The sequence below is a fragment of the Notothenia rossii genome (assembly GCF_949606895.1).
Source record: "Notothenia rossii genome assembly, chromosome: 11".
NCBI classification, from domain to species: domain Eukaryota; kingdom Metazoa; phylum Chordata; class Actinopteri; order Perciformes; family Nototheniidae; genus Notothenia; species Notothenia rossii.
In genome coordinates, this window is record NC_136910.1 from 27,533,209 (window position 1) to 27,549,189 (window position 15,981).

Here is a 15,981-nt window from a genome sequence, read left to right on the forward strand (position 1 = left end):
TGCGGATATTGCCAGGAGGAGAGCCCTATTCAATGAACTCAGGATGAAGCTGCGTAAGGCTGAGGTGAGGCATGGACTACTGTTCCCCGCAACACTTATTGTAACCTTCAATGGACAGACAAAACTGTATCGGGACTGTAGTGAAGCTGAACATTTCTATAAAACAGTGATAAGCCCGAGTTCAACTAAGATCTGAAATGAAGGTGGGAAAGGACTGATGGACATGACGTATCAGATGGTATGGTTATGCATATTAGGAGATGAAATTAATTATATTATGCAAAGGGAATTGCTGCAGTTGTGGTGAATTGTGTATTTGATTGTTTTCTTTTAGGCCAATATCCACTGGCCTATGAGTGATCTACTTTTTATTTAAAATTATTTACTTATCAACTGTGATTATGAGTTTATTGTGATTATTATAGCCCATTAGGAGATGAAATTAATTATATTATACAAAGGGAATTGCTGCAGGTTTGATGAATTGTGTTTTTGATTGTTCTCTTAGACCAATATCCATTGGTCTATGAGTGATCTACTTTTTATTTAAAATGATTTACTTCATCAACTGTGATTATGAGTTTATTGTGATTATTATAGCCCATTAGGAGTTGAAATTAATTATATTATACAAAGGGAGTTGCTGCAGGTTTGTTGAATTGTGTTTTTGATTGTTCTCTTAGACCAATATCCTCTGGTCTATGAGTTATCTACTATTTTATTTTAAATTAGTTATTTCATCAACTGCGATTATGAGTTTATTGCTATTATTGGGCTATATAAGGTGTTTGTTTTTTTGTTTAAAGATGTTGAATAGAGACCAATTCTTACTGGTCTCTGGGGTTGTTCATTCCTCCTAAAATGTCATTTTGATTTATTCATTTTTTTTGATTTATTGATTCATAAATAAGATCGTGTGTAATAGACATTACCATGAATGTATCTAACACATTGACAACGATCTAAAATGTTTGGGAGCTACATGCTGCTCGTATAGGTGATTGAGTGAGTGAGTATGCACAGGGATAGTAATCCTTTATGTGCAGTTAGGTGGTGGGTTGTATGTGTGGTTTTAGTTGTGTTACATGTGTGTTTTGGTTCAGCTCTCAATTTAAAAAGTAGTGAAAGAGAAACACATTTTAAATTGCCATCTTAATGTCAAATAAGTTACCAAAGAAAGGGTTTAAATTGGCTCATATCAATATTTGTAGTTTAAGGAATAAAGTTACTGAGATAGAGGAAATACTATCATCGGGTATTCATTGTTTAGCTATATCAGAAACTCACTTAGATGACACATTTAATGACGCAGCAGTTGACATTCAGGGATATAGTATATTTAGAAAAGACAGGAATGCACATGGAGGTGGGGTGGCAGTGTATATTCAAAAGCAAATACCAGCTAAAGTGAGATACGATTTAATGTCTCCTGATATTGAAGTACTTTGGTTGCAAATTCATTTGCCACACTTAAGACCTTTGTTGGTGGGATGCTGTTACAGACCTCCTAATGCTAACCTTGCTTATTTAGAAACAGTATGTCAAATGTTAGATAAAGTTTGTGATCTTGATAGAGAGATTTATTTTACAGGTGATTTAAACATAGACTGGAATATGTCGCACTGTGCCCTAAAAAATAAGTTGCTGACAATTACTAACACATGTAACTTAGTACAAATGGTGACTAAACCTACTAGGATAATTAGAAAGAAAGATGGATCAAATAGTGCAACTTGTATTGATCATATATTTACTAATTTCAGCCATTTATGTTCACAAGCAATTTCAATCCCGGTAGGGTGCACTGATCATAATCTAATCATCATTGTGAGAAAGACAAAGGTGCCAAAACCAGGACCAAAAGTAATAGTTAGAAGATCAATGAAATATTTTTGTGAAGAGTCATTTATAAAGGATGTTCAAAAGATATGTTGGAAACAAGTTCTTGAGAAACTAAACCCAGATGATGCTCTTGATGGCTTTAATTTCTTATTCAAGCAAGTGATTGATAAACATGCACCACTTAGAAAGCAGACTGTAAGGAACCTTAGAACGCCCTGGTTAGATGATGAGCTAAGAGAACTAATGAAACAAAGAGATGATGCAAAACTTGTAGCTATCTCATCAAGTTATGAGTCAGACGGGCACATTTATAGAAAATTGAGGAATTATGTTACAGCATTAAATAAAAAGAAAAAACGAGTGTATTATGGAAATAAAATTAAAGCTATTAATGATGATAAGAAGAAGATGTGGGATTTAGTCAATGGCATGATGGGCCGTAAGCCCAAATCCACCTCAACATATCTTGAAGTGGAAGGGACATTTTTGACTAAACCGGTACAAATTGCTAATTATTTAAATGATTATTTTCTTGATAAAGTGGATACTTTGAGGAGAGATATGAAGCAACCTATTAACAGGAACTCCACTTTTCTAATAAATGATTTAATCATGGAAAATAAGAATTGTAAATTTAAAATAGAGAAAGTGTCAATTGCAGATGTTGAATGTCTACTAGGTAAATGTAATGATAAACCACCGGGTGTTGATAATCTAGATGGTAAATTTCTTAGATATGTTGCTAATTTGGTTGCGGAGCCTATCTGCCATATCATCAATGTAAGTATTGAAAAGTGTATTTGCCCACAGGCATGGAAAATAGCAAATATTATTCCACTTGCAAAAAATCCAGCTGGATCATTTTCTGGAACAAATAGTCGCCCGATAAGTTTATTACCAGCGTTAGGAAAGATAATGGAGAGAATAATGTTTAATCAAATACAGAAATACTTTGAAGGTAACAATCTTAATACTGCTTATCAACATGCCTACAGACCGGGCCATTCCACATGCACTGCTTTAACACAAATGACCGATGACTGGAAGGTGGAGGTAGATAATAGGAAGTTATCGATCATCCATTGTTGTTGAACAAGCTAGAGCAATATGGTTTTCATCTGAATGCACTGAGGTGGATAGAAAGTTATTTGACCAATCGATGTCAAACTGTTTTTTTCAATGGAAGTCTGTCAACTATTAAGAAAGTCAGTTGTGGAGTTCCTCAGGGGAGTTGTTTGGGACCACTTTTATTTTCTATTTTCACAAATGATCTACCATTGGTCTTACAGGAATCCAAAATTGTTATGTATGCAGATGACTCGACAATATATGGAGCAGGTTCATCTACAAGGGAGCTGAGTCACTGTATAAATAAGGATCTACAAATGATTTCAGAGTGGGTAATAAATAATAAGTTGGTACTTAATGCAGGAAAAACTAAATCTTTAATAATTGGGTCAAATCATCAGTTAAAATGTGAACCTAAATTGCAGTTACATTTAAACCATATTGACATTAAACAAGTCAAGGAAACTAAGTTGTTAGGGATAACTCTAGATCAAACACTGTCTTGGTCTAAACAAATTGATAATGTTGTGTGTAAAATGGGAAGGGGTGTGTCACTCGTTAAAAGAATTGTAAAACATTTGCCAATAGATGTCAGGAGACAAGTCTTGGATGCTTTGGTGCTATCACAGCTTGATTACTGTTTTGTTGTTTGGTCTAGTGCTTCAGAAAACGATTTAAATAAACTACAAGTAGCACAGAATAAGGCAGCACGATGTGTTCTGCAGTGCTCCTACAGAACCAGAGTGACTGAAATGCTGGAGACACTGAAATGGATGAGTGTTAGACAGAGGTCCATTTATTCTCTGTTAAATTTTGTAAAGAATAGTACAGTGACACACTTACCACATATATTGTCACAAAAGTTCATAGCACAGTACTCTACACATAACTATCAAACCAGACATGCAATAGAAAAAAGGTTCATTTTACCCAAATCAAGATCAAATATTAGACAGAAAACAGTACTATACAGAGCAATGGTCAGCTGGAATTCGTTACCGGTCCATATCATTCAAGACAACTCAAACATACATTTCAAACATTTGCTAAAACAATATCTGAGAACTACAAATTAAATTTGAACTGTACTTGTGGGTCAATTAGTAATTAGTAATTAGTATTATCATGTAAATTATATTGTTGGTAAAATTTTGTTTAGGTTTTGACTTGATGATGGTTAAAATGTGATGACTATTTTTTTCTGTTTTGTTTTTGCTTTCACTTCCTTACCATGCACTTTTCATGAAATGATGAGTTGTTCCGTTCTGGTTTGTATTATGTATGTTTTGTGTGGGTGAGGACCCCAGGAAGAATAGCCAATGCTCATGCTAGTGCTAATGGGGATCCTAATAAAAACTAAACTCACTCTCTCTCTCTCTCTCTCTCTCTCTCTCTCTCTCTCTCTCTCTCTCTCTCTCTCTCTCTCTCTCTCTCTCTCTCTCTCTCTCTCTCTCTCTCTCTCTCTCTCTCTCACATACACTCTGACACACATAAACACACCCTCCCTCTCTCACACACACACACACACACACACACACACACGATGTTCGTATTTAGTCTCCTGATTTTAAATGCCCTAGTATGGTTTTGTCACCATTTCCATAGCCCCACCAAAAATATTTTCCACCAGCCGCCACTGTACATAACCCAACATTTATCTGCACATAGATTGCTATAAATGTGAATACACACTCGCTCAATTAGACGAGCCTCCCGGTAGCTCCCAAACATTTTTTAAATAATAGTATGAAATAGATTCATGGTAATGTCTCGCAACACTAGATCTAATCAATACATCAAAATTACATTTTAGGAGGAATGAACAACAATAGAGACAAGTTGAAATTTGTCTCTATTCAAAATCTAATAAACATAAATTCATACTCGCAGATGATGAAGTAAATAACTTCAAATAAATGAGTAGATAACTCATAGACCAGTGAATATTGGCCTACAAGAAAATAAAACAATTGTGGAAATCACCAAAACTGCAACAATTTCCATTTTCATAATACAATTAATTTCTTCTCCTATATGTATAATCATACCATCTATCAGGTCATGTCAATCAGTCATTTCCCACCTTCATTTCTGGTTTGAACTGAAACTGGGCTTATCACTGTTTTATAGAAATGTTCTGCTTCACTACAGTCCCGATAAAGTTTGGTTTGTCCATTGAAGGTTACGATGAGCGTTGCGGGGAACAATAGTCCATGCCTCACCTCAGCCTTGCCCAGCTTCATCCTGACGTAATTGAATAGGGCTCTCTTCCTGGCAATATCCGGAGTAATATCAGGAAATATCTTCACTCGCATGTCACGGAAAAGAATCTCTCCCTTGCTTCTTGCCAGCTTCAAGATAGCTTCCTTAGCTTGATATCTCTACATAGTGACAATCATAGGTCTGGGTCTCAAGTCAGTCCCCTGCCCAATCCTGTATGCAATCTCGACTGCCGGTTCACATGCGAGCTCACTTCCGAACACCTTCTTTAAAAAGTTTGTCACAAAGGCAATGGGATCGCTCTTCTCAATGTCCGTTTTCAGTCCAATCACACGTAGATTAAACTTTCTGCTTTGAATCTTGTTAGAAATTAAAATCAATGTTTTAGGGCATAATTTAGTTTAAACATGCCATCAGTTAAAATGCTGTTTTATACTGAAAAAAACAGAAATTCTCGTGCACAACCAGTTAAGCTTTTATTCTGAAAATCCTTCATCCCCGGTTAGCATTTAGCATGTGGCTAATATACGATTTCCTAAAGAGGTGAATTTAGTAGCGAAATGACATGAGCTGTGTCCCAATTCAGCGGCCGCATCCTCCTGAGGATGCATTCGGAGACCGCATACGTCACTTCCGCCAAATGAAGGCTGTCCCAATTTTAAAAAAAGACAAGACTCCTCCGAATGCGGCCCGCAAATGCAGGCTTCTTTCCCCAGATTTAGAGGATACATCTGATGTACACTCCGCGGTCTACCATATCCCAGGATGCAACGGGTGACGGTGACGAATGAGTGTAAAAAAAAAGATATGGCTTGTAACGTCCCATCAACGGCTACAACGGTTTCAGCTGGATTCGTTTTTAAATGTACTCACCCAAATAGTAAACGACATGAAAGAAAAGTAAACCTATTTAATTTGTGTATTTAAATATACGGGCAATTGGAGATGTCTTCTTTATATTACATGTAAAATAATATGAAGTGAAAATATTTCTAAACCCTGTTTGGTTTTCATATTGTTGGGATTCATTATAAAGCTAATTTATTTATTTAACTGCTTTTGTTATACAAATCTTACTGCAACAATTTTGTTTTGATAGGGAGCAAGGAGCAGACTGCGCAATTTATCCAGATGCGCGGGGAGAATGAAGCCCTCTTCACGGGGGCCTTTTGCGACCTCGGGAAAATAATTTAAACATATTATATAACACCAAAATAAGTACAGCTAGATCTGACTCCGTATTGAACAGTTTTGAAAACAGTTGTGAAAACAGTTTGAAAACAGTTTGAAAATATTTTGCCTAGTGTCAGAAATTATTACCGGCACTTGTGACTGCAGCTGGTTGCTAGGTAACGGGGGCGGCAAAATGTAGGGGTAACTGCCGGTGACGTATAAGGACATGCTCCGTAGACCATCTCATTTCGCAGTCCGCGGAAGACCCAAGCTGGTTCCTCGGCGGGCTGCGAATTGGGACACAGCAATAAGACTGAGAGTTACGTCATCTCTGTTCACTCCAAGTTAGCGCCAAGGCTAGCAGCGCAGTAGAGTTGCAGCATAATAGACCGTTCGTGACGGACTTTTAAAGGTAAGAAGAAGTTTAAAGATTTATATTGCGGATATTATCAGTACATCTGATTCAAATTAACATGTGTATTAAAGGATGTCAGTGGGTTATCCCTAAATTAGTAGATTTAGGGAACGTTTACAGATAACAGATAAAGCTACCGGATCAAGTTAGCAACACACGTTGAACAGCCTTTTAATTGTAAATTCCGTTCTCTTAATGTCCTTTCGTCCAACGTTGTTGAATTAGAGAAGAGGGGCTTCTAAACGGGAATGTATGCGGGGGTGGAGGGAGTTAAATATTAGATAAATATAAAGTTTGGTGCGTGTAAGAGTGAGTGTTTTTACCAGAGCCATATTGTGTCCTTGTGATTATGTTAATTATTACCTGTCTGTATTATGTTGCAGCTCAGCTGATTTTGGATTGATGTCAAAGGGAGAGGGACTTAAGTGAGAGTGAAAACACAAGGTAAGTTTAATACTACTGTTTTATATAAGAAAGCATACTAAACATGTATTCTATCACTGTATTATATAAGTAATCTTGTTAGTAACCTACTGTATGGCAGGTGGAGGGGCAGTGATGTTACAGGTGGAGGAGCAAGACTGCAAACTCACAAGACAGAGAAATCAAAGTTTGTTCTCCAGAGAAGAGGTTGATTTCACTTCAATTTTTTATTTCATATTTTCTAAAGATGTGGAAATGGCGCAAAAAAAACTTGGGAGGTGTAACCAAGACAACTGTAACAACATGAGTAGAGAGCCACCAAGGTTTTTCAAGTCCCTCTCTTACTCCATTTTGCCAAACCAAACTTCCAGGTACATGACGGGACACCTTGCTTGTTTTTGTTGTTTGCGCTCCTCTGGCTGGGTGCTGGCAGGTGGAGGGCAGTGATGTTGGCAGGTGGAGGGGCGGTGATGTTAGCTGGGTGCTGGCAGGTGGAAGAGCAATGTTTAGTCCAAATATTTCCATTGCAACGACTAATGGAAATGATTGCAGCTGTGGATCTGTTTGGGGGTTGCTGGATGTGGTAGCTTGGCTGCTGTTGTTCCTTTTCACCTTTTTGGATTGGCTCTTGCTTCCAAAATGGCCATCTTTTAATTTTAATTTTTTTCTGTCATTTCTGATTTGTTTGGCCTTAATTCTCAGCCTCAGCCGTATGAATGTTTTTACGAGTTTTTGTTGTACTCCACAGCATGACGGCAGCCTGCTAGAGAGGGCCGGAGCTTCTTTCTCCAAGACACCCACTGCGTTGGGGAGCTGCATGAGGGAGGAACCAGTCTTGGTCCTAAATAGTTCCTCAATCTGGTGAATGAAGTCAAAGGCTTCTTGGGAGGGACGACAAAGAGCACCTGCCTTGAAGTCTTTAAGTCCACTAACAAGCTGTTGTCACCAGAAGGACTCTCATCATGGTGCTCTGTTGCAATTTTGCATTTTTCACAGATGCTGGCAAACATGATGATTTTGTGGATGATGTAGCGTGCAAGATGGAAGAGAATACATTTCTCAGTTTTTATGAGGTCAGGTGCAGCTGCTCTGTTCACCGCCATCAGCTGTTCCACTCTGACTGATGGAGTGATTTTTGGCTCCCCTGTGTCCAGGAAGTCTGCCAAAAAGCTACTGTGTTCTTCCTGATAGCTCCCAGAGCTGATGGTGGTGAGGAACTGCCCCACAGATATGATTCTCAGTGCATGATGGAATTCCACTGGAGTTCGGACAGGATTTTTAGACCTCACACAGCTGAATGTATTTTCAAGGCAGTCTTGTGTGAACCTTGACGTTAACACAAAACTGTGTCCTTGTGTAAGCATCTCCTCTTGTATGGCCAAAATTGATGTTGTTGCCATTATCACCCCTGTTTGAACAGGCTTCCAACCTCCCTTTTGACCTATCTTTATCCCACGAAACAGATGGACGATGTTCTGGAGGACGGCGAGGGCCTTTTGGTACTCCTCCATTTTAAGCCTGCTCAGGGCTGTAATTGGATGGCGAGATGACATGAGATCAAACCAACGATCAACCTGCTCCAGGAACCACGCTGTCGTCAGGTAGGACAGAGGGCGGTTTTCTTGCTGCACCATGTATTTCAGCCCAGCACTTGTAGCCTTACTGAACACATTTAGAGCAAGACCAACCTTCATCTTATCAAAGTGACTTGGCTCGATGGCTGCAGCTGCAAGATGGGGAGCTATTTTTAATACCATCCCTTCCTGAAAGGTCAATAAGTCCTTAATGGGGACCACAGAAACCTCGTTAGAGGGGAGGTTCTCTCTGTTAACAACATCCTCAGGAATTATGAAGACCTGCCCACGGACAAGGGCACTTTTTAGATTTTTTACCAGATGTGGGACATCTGGCATGAAATAAAGCTGCCTGTCTGGTTTTGCTGGATGTGGCACCGATGTTTTATTTTGGTCCACCCCAAATTATTTCCACATGGCTCGGTTAGGGCTACCCATGTCGGTGGTGACATCAAGCACATGTAGCCCTATTGATGCTGCCCTCTGTATTATATCAATAATGATTGGCCTGTACTCTGCTCCATTGGTAGAATTGCCAGTGTAATGATATGCCACTACTTGCTTCCACCGTGTTGTGTTTCCAGCCGACATAAACACACAAGCATGTGTTGCTTCTCCAGTGTGACCTTGTAAAGTCACATCACCGTACAGTTTGCCTGTAATCATGTCCAACTCCACACTTGGTGTGATTGCCACACACTCCCTTTCAAGGTCTGTCAATCTATCTGCCTTTAATTTTAGGAAACCAAAGACCTCTGTCAACACACCAGGCTCAAACGTAACACATCGCATCCTTCTTTGCAGTGTCCTTATTCCTGGAAGGGGAATTTGCAATTCCTGCAGAGTTTTGTAACCCGTTGGTCCGCACGCAAAGCGAATTTTTAAAGCCTTCTTAATTGTCTCATTGCTCCATTTCATCCCCTTTGTGGTGAGTCTGCCTAATGCTTTAAGTTGGTCTTTTGAAAATCTTTTCTTATATTTCTTGTCCCTAATTTTCATTGTTTTCTTGAGAGCTGCATTTTCCTTCCTGTTTTTTCTTAGTGCAGCCTTTGCTTTTTTGGTGATTCCTTCTTGGCTCTTTAATTTTCTCTTTAATTTTTTTAATAGATCTGTTTGACTGGCTGCTGGTTCCCTCGTATGCTGACTGGCTGCTGGTTCCTTTGTATGCTGACTGGCTGCTGGTTCCCTCGTATGCTGACTGGCTGCTGGTTCCCTCGTATGCTGACTGGCTGCTGGTTCCCTCGTATAATGACTGGCTGCTGGTTCCCTCGTATGCTGACTGGCTGCTGGTTCCCTCGTATGCTGACTGGCTGCTGGTTCCCTTGTATGCTGACTGGCTGCTGGTTCCCTCGTATGCTGACTGGCTGCTGGTTCCCTCGTATGCTGACTGGCTGCTGGCTGAGTGGGTGGTGTCCGCCCTCCCTGTCTCTCCTCACTAGCCATGTCCTCTCTTTCTTCACCCTCACTTTCCTTTCTCTCAGTCTTCTCATCCCTTCTTCCCTCAATCTTTGAGACTAATGTAAGTAGAAGACATGGCACTGTACATTTTCGAACATTTAAAATATTATACCACTTAAAAATAAGAAATATTACTTTTGTTACTAAGAGTTCATACTTATTATACCTGTATCACCTTCCACACTATAGCTGTGATCATGAGCTATGGGCTTTGTAGATACAGGTCCCGGGGTGAATCGTGGTGCAGGGGCCCTTCTCTTTTTGACCACAGGGCGATGCACGAAGATGGTGGGTATAGCCTCTGCTCTCAGCCTAATCTTGCCCTTTTTTGTCTTGACAAACTGGTCTGCATCAAAATGTGCCTGCGGAGTGACTTGAGGTTACTTCACACACAGAACAACTCAGTTTTGTCTGCCCACATACATATTCCATAGTGGTTGAATACACAGTATTAGGAAACACTTTATACTTACTGGACATGTTATACTCATTACATACTGTATATAAAACATGACCAAGAATGTGAGACAACTTTATAGAAATTCATATCACATCTGTTACTGATGCCATTTGTCATACTTGGTTAAAGTCACAAATTGACTTGCATAACTTCAGTTGGGAACAAAGACCACACCTTATCTCCCCAAGGCAATTTCCCATCCAATAGCTGTGCTATATAGTAGGGATGCACCGAATATTCGGCCGCCGAAAATTATCGGCCAAAAATGGTTAAAAAGGCCCTTTTCGGCTTTCGGCTTAGGGTTACGTTGGTAAGCTAACGTGTTGTTGTGATGACGTAATCAAAACGCGGCGACAAGCACAGCGCGCGACCATGCTCGCGGCTGGCTCACAGCCAACATGTCTGGCGCTTGGAGATATTTAAAAATATCAGCGAATGAGCCACGGATTGCGATTTGTAAAACGTGTTCAGCTGACATTTCTCAAGGGGGTGTAACTGCAAAGACTTTCACCACTTCGGGATTACTCCACCACTTGAAATCAAAACACCCGGACAAATATGCGGAGTAAGATCAAATCACAAGCACTGACAGCGAGAGACTGTTCAGCGCTGCCTCTCATGTGCTTGATGAGAAGAGGAACAGATTTATGGCTGATAAAGCAGAGAAGCTACTGTTCATTAAAAAGAACCTCCCACTTTTCCTTAATAAGTAGACAAGGCTGGCTTATCATAAGCTTATCTAGTTCTACATGTCTACTCTATACCCACTTTCCTGAATAATTTTCATTGTGAGTTATAATTCACCATCTCAGGTTATCATTAGTGGGAAATGACAGCAGCCAGCACAGTGTTCAATATATTGTACTTTCGGTATCTAAATGATACAATGTTGTTTACATTGCTCATGAGTACAGACCTATGGGACAGACCACCTTATTTGCAGATTCTTGAAATTGTAATTTAATTTGTAATTGATTGTGGATTTTGTATCCAGTTTTCACTTTATGTATCTTTATACAATGTTTACTACTTTGCTTATGAGGACAGACAGCCTTATTTACAGACTCTTGAAATTGAATTGTAATTTCATTTGTAAATAGTTACATTCATGTGGATTTATCCAGTTTGCACATTTGTATGCATGCACTTATAGGTGCATTTGTTGTTGTTGAAGGCCTGGCTGTTACAGTCTTTATTTACACTATTTTGTTGTAGGCCTACTGGCCTAGATGTTTATGTAGTTTTAAAGCACCTTGGCTTTGTTCTGAATGCACTTTGTTGTAGTTATCCTACAGAGAAAAGAAAATGCACTTGACTTGGAATTAATGTACTGTATGCATTCAAAAGTGCTTATTATTTAAGTTAAGTTTTGCCATAATCATGTCTTTTTCCATAATCAGGCAGCTGAACAACATTGGTAAAAAAATGTATACGTTATATATATATATATTTCTATGAATCATTTTTGGCCTTTCGGCATTCGGTTTTCGGCCAACTGTTTCCTATTTTCGGTATCGGTTTCGGCCAAGAATTTCCCATTCAGTGCACCCCTACTATATAGGTGTGTATAACCCTTTCTCCTGTTTGTTACTCCCTCTTTCAGCACAAGAACCAGAGGGGGATTCAATGGAGCCTGAATACCTGCACTGAGACCCTCACCCTGCACCCTGAGTCTCAACTCTGTGTTTTTCAAGCCTTTCCCTGTTTTTTTGTATTAAACAAAACATTAAGCTTTCCCAATGGTGTGGTTTTCGTTTTTTGAAAAAGTGCAAATGCAGTGTTTGTATATAATTACCTCACATATTTTTTTGCTGTTGGTCGTGAAATTGCTCCTGCTGACTTGAGCCAGCCATTTTTTCCTCCGCTCTGTGTCAGTGGGGAAGCCGTACATTCAAACTCCTTTCTCGGAGCGATTTGAGCATCCCCAGGCAGCACAGCAAACTATGGTGGCGACTAGGAGGCAGCACAGCAAACCAGGACAACACGGAGGAAAAGGCACAGACAAACTGCATGATATGCTATTCAATGTTTATTGAATTCCATGTATTTGCAATGGATGTCCCTAAAACAACACATTTAACATCATCATCATGCTGCTGCTGCTGCTAGTCCTTTTATAGTCACCTGTCGGTCTCCTGTCCTTTCTGAAAGCCATAAAGATGACATTAGTCATTTAGATAACTTGTGTCCTCAATTACCATGGGATTACTGAAACTACCATGAATTTAAGAAAATTGTAGAAATTAATCTAATCTGAATTTTGAAGCATTCCTTTAGATCCCCTCCCTCTAAATATATCATTAGAAAGTGATGCTCCTGACTACCATACAAGTTTAAGAAGACAATATTGGTTTGAAAGAATTCAAAGCTATAAATAAACAGCAACAGGCTCTTTAACCAAGGCACTGTTAGCCTAACATGTAAACTAGTTGTTCACACTAATCCTAATATTATCACTTAATATTAGCAAATTCTATTTTATTTTTAAAACATATTGATGTAAATACATACACATATCGATTTGTTGTATAAATATTGCAAATCAAAACCTTTATTCACTAATAATTACCAAAAGTCGTAGTACTATTTCCTGTTATCAATGCATTCACATTGCCCGCCATGAACTTCCGGGGAACGATTCTCGTCGACATTAACCACGTGACGATAACCGTTTTTGGACTTCCGCTGTCGTAACTCTTCTATCTATACGGCGCTGACAATACCGTGTAACTCTCACGCTTGAAGGGGATTAACATCGATGTAATACATGAATGTAGCCTTTGTTTCTGCTGAAAGAGGTGTCGACCAGCTAGGGCCACAAGAACATCGGCGAAATCGAGTGTGAGGATTACAAAATAAATTAAAAACATCTAATTTTGACAATAAAAACCGACCAATAGGCGCGGTAGAGCCTTTGCTTGGCACTTCCGGGTATTTCTCCACTGGTTAACATGGGTTAACAATACCGTGTAACTGTCACGTTTTGAAGGGACAAAACCGTGACATATTCACGTCTCCCAGCATGGTAAATCGTCACATGTTCACCTCTTGCCGTGATACCGGGTTGGTTTTGACCCTTATTAAAAGAAAAACATACATTCTTGTTCTCAGGAGGGGACATTGACAGAGGAGTAGGCCTACTGGAAAAGTACACAGTAGGCCTAAGTACTTCATAGTACTTGTGGGGGTAGTTTCACTAGTACTGAGTCCAACAGGATCAATCCCACGAAGAACTAATGGCAACAAAAAAGAATTCCCTTATGAAACTTAGCAGAAGTGGCTTGATTTTGTTCTCAGCAGTGGACTTTGACAGAGGATTTCTCAAAAAATACACAGTAAAAGTACTTCAATGTATTGTAAGTAGTAGGCTAATACAAAGTCAAACAGTATCAATTTCATTAAGAAGTAATGGTAAAATTATATTTGTTATCATTCATCAAAGATAGCAGAAAAACATGCATTATGGAGGGGACTATGACAAGAGGATTACTCACAAAGTACACAGTAGAAGTACTTCATTTTATTTCTGGTAGAAGTCAAACTAGAACCGAGTCCAACAGTGTCAGTTTCCTTAAGAACGTGTGGTAACAAATATTTGTATCACTCGTCAAATATAGCAGGAATAATGAAGAGCAGCTGATTTGAAAAAGCAAACTCGAGAGACGGCTGAGTGACCCCCCCAAGGGTCGGACTCGGACCCTCTCCAGGTTACCCTGTAGGTGCGGTCTTTGAGGTATGAGGTGAGGAGGGAAAGTGCAGTGCCTGAAACTCCAAGTTTTTGGAGAGTGCGAAGGAGGATCTGATAGTTCACCGTGTCGAATGCAGCAGACAGGTCCAAAAGGATGATGACAGAGGAGAGGGAGGCTGCTTTAGCAGTGTGCAGTTCCTCAGAGACAGCAAGGAGAGCAGTTTCTGTGGAGTGACCTGCCTTGAAACCAGAATGGTGCGGATTCAGAAGGTTGTTCTGATGGAGATAACAGGAGAGTTGTTTAAAGACAGCGGGTTCAAGTGTTTTAAACAGGAACGGGAGGAGAGAGACAGGCCTGTAGTTTATAACATCAGACGGGTTGAGGGTGGGTTTCTTTAGGAGAGGTTTTACTCTTGCCTCCTTGAGACTGTTTGGAAAGTGACCAGAAGTTAGAGAAGTGTTGATGAAATGGGTGAGAAACTGTAGAATATCAGGAGCCATAGTTTGAAGGAGGTTTGAGGGGATAGGGTCCAGAGGACAGGTGGTAGGACGGGCAGAGGTAACGAGGGTAAGAACCTCACTTGGAGAGAGAGCGAAGAAGGAGGTCAGTGTGTGGGTGAAAGGAGGGTCAGGTGACCTAGCGGTGAGTAAAGGTGAGTCAGAAAAAGAAGAGCGAATATCATCAACCTTTTTCTCAAAGTGGTTAACAAAGTCGCTGACAGAAGGGAGGAGGGGGAAGAGGCTTTGGGGGGGTCCAAGAGGGTGGAGAAGATGGAAAATAGTTTTTTGGGATTGGAATAGGAAGATTGGATCTTATCTTGGAAGAAAGTGCTTTTTGCCAGAGAGATCGAAGCAGAGAAAGAGGAGAGGAGAGCCTGATAGGTTAGGAGGTCGTCACGTTGTTTGGATTTCCATCGTTTCCGCTCTGCTGCCCGAAGGATGGTTCTATTAGCACGCAGTGCGTCATTTAGCCAGGGAGCAGGAGGGGACTGATGTGCCTGCCGAGATGTGAGAGGACAGAGAGAGTCCAGAAAGGATGAGAGAGTAGAGAGGAGAGTTTCTGCAGCAGAGTTTGGAGGCAGGAGTTGGAATGAGTCAGAGGAAGGGAGGGCTGAGAGCATCAATGAGGCAAAGGTAGAGGGGGAGAGGGAACGAAGGTTGCGGCGGAAAGGTGCAGAATTAGAAGAGATTAGTTTGTTATGTTTGGAAAGGGGTAGAGAGAATGAAATGAAAAAGTGATCCGAGGTGTGGAGCGGGTTTACAGAGAGGTTAGAAGTAGTGCAGTTCCTTGAGAATATGAGATCAAGGACATTGCCAGCGTTATGAGTTGGTGGGGATGGAGAGAGTGAGAAAGCAAAGGTGGTTAAAAGAGCTGTTAGTTCAGATATCTTCCCTGTCTGGAGTTTTAAGTCTCCGAGAAGTACAGCGGGAGGGCCAGTTTCAGGGATGTGTGAAAGGAGATTATCTAATTCCTCCATGAAGTCCCCCAAGGCGCCTGGTAGACGGTAGAGAACAACAATGGTTAATTGTATAGGATGGGTCACTGTGACGGCATGGAATTCAAAGGTGGAAGGAGTGAAGTTAGGTAGCTTGAAGAGGGAAAAGCTCCATTTGGGAGAGAGCAGGAGACCAGTGCCACCTCCTTTGCCAGTGGGTCTGG

General features: G+C 40.3%; 1 protein-coding gene across 2 annotated transcripts in view; it reads right to left on the minus strand.

Annotated features, from left to right (window-relative positions):
• LOC307023984 (transmembrane protein 26-like) overlaps positions 1-6,010 on the minus strand; it is a 17,163-nt gene extending 11,153 nt beyond the window's left edge. For both annotated transcript variants that reach the window (XM_079657727.1, XM_079657728.1), the window contains exon 1: positions 5,133-6,010. The gene's annotated coding sequence lies outside the window, so the exon portion shown is untranslated. The remainder of the gene's footprint in view (positions 1-5,132) is intronic.
• Positions 6,011-15,981: the final 9,971 nt, after the last annotated feature.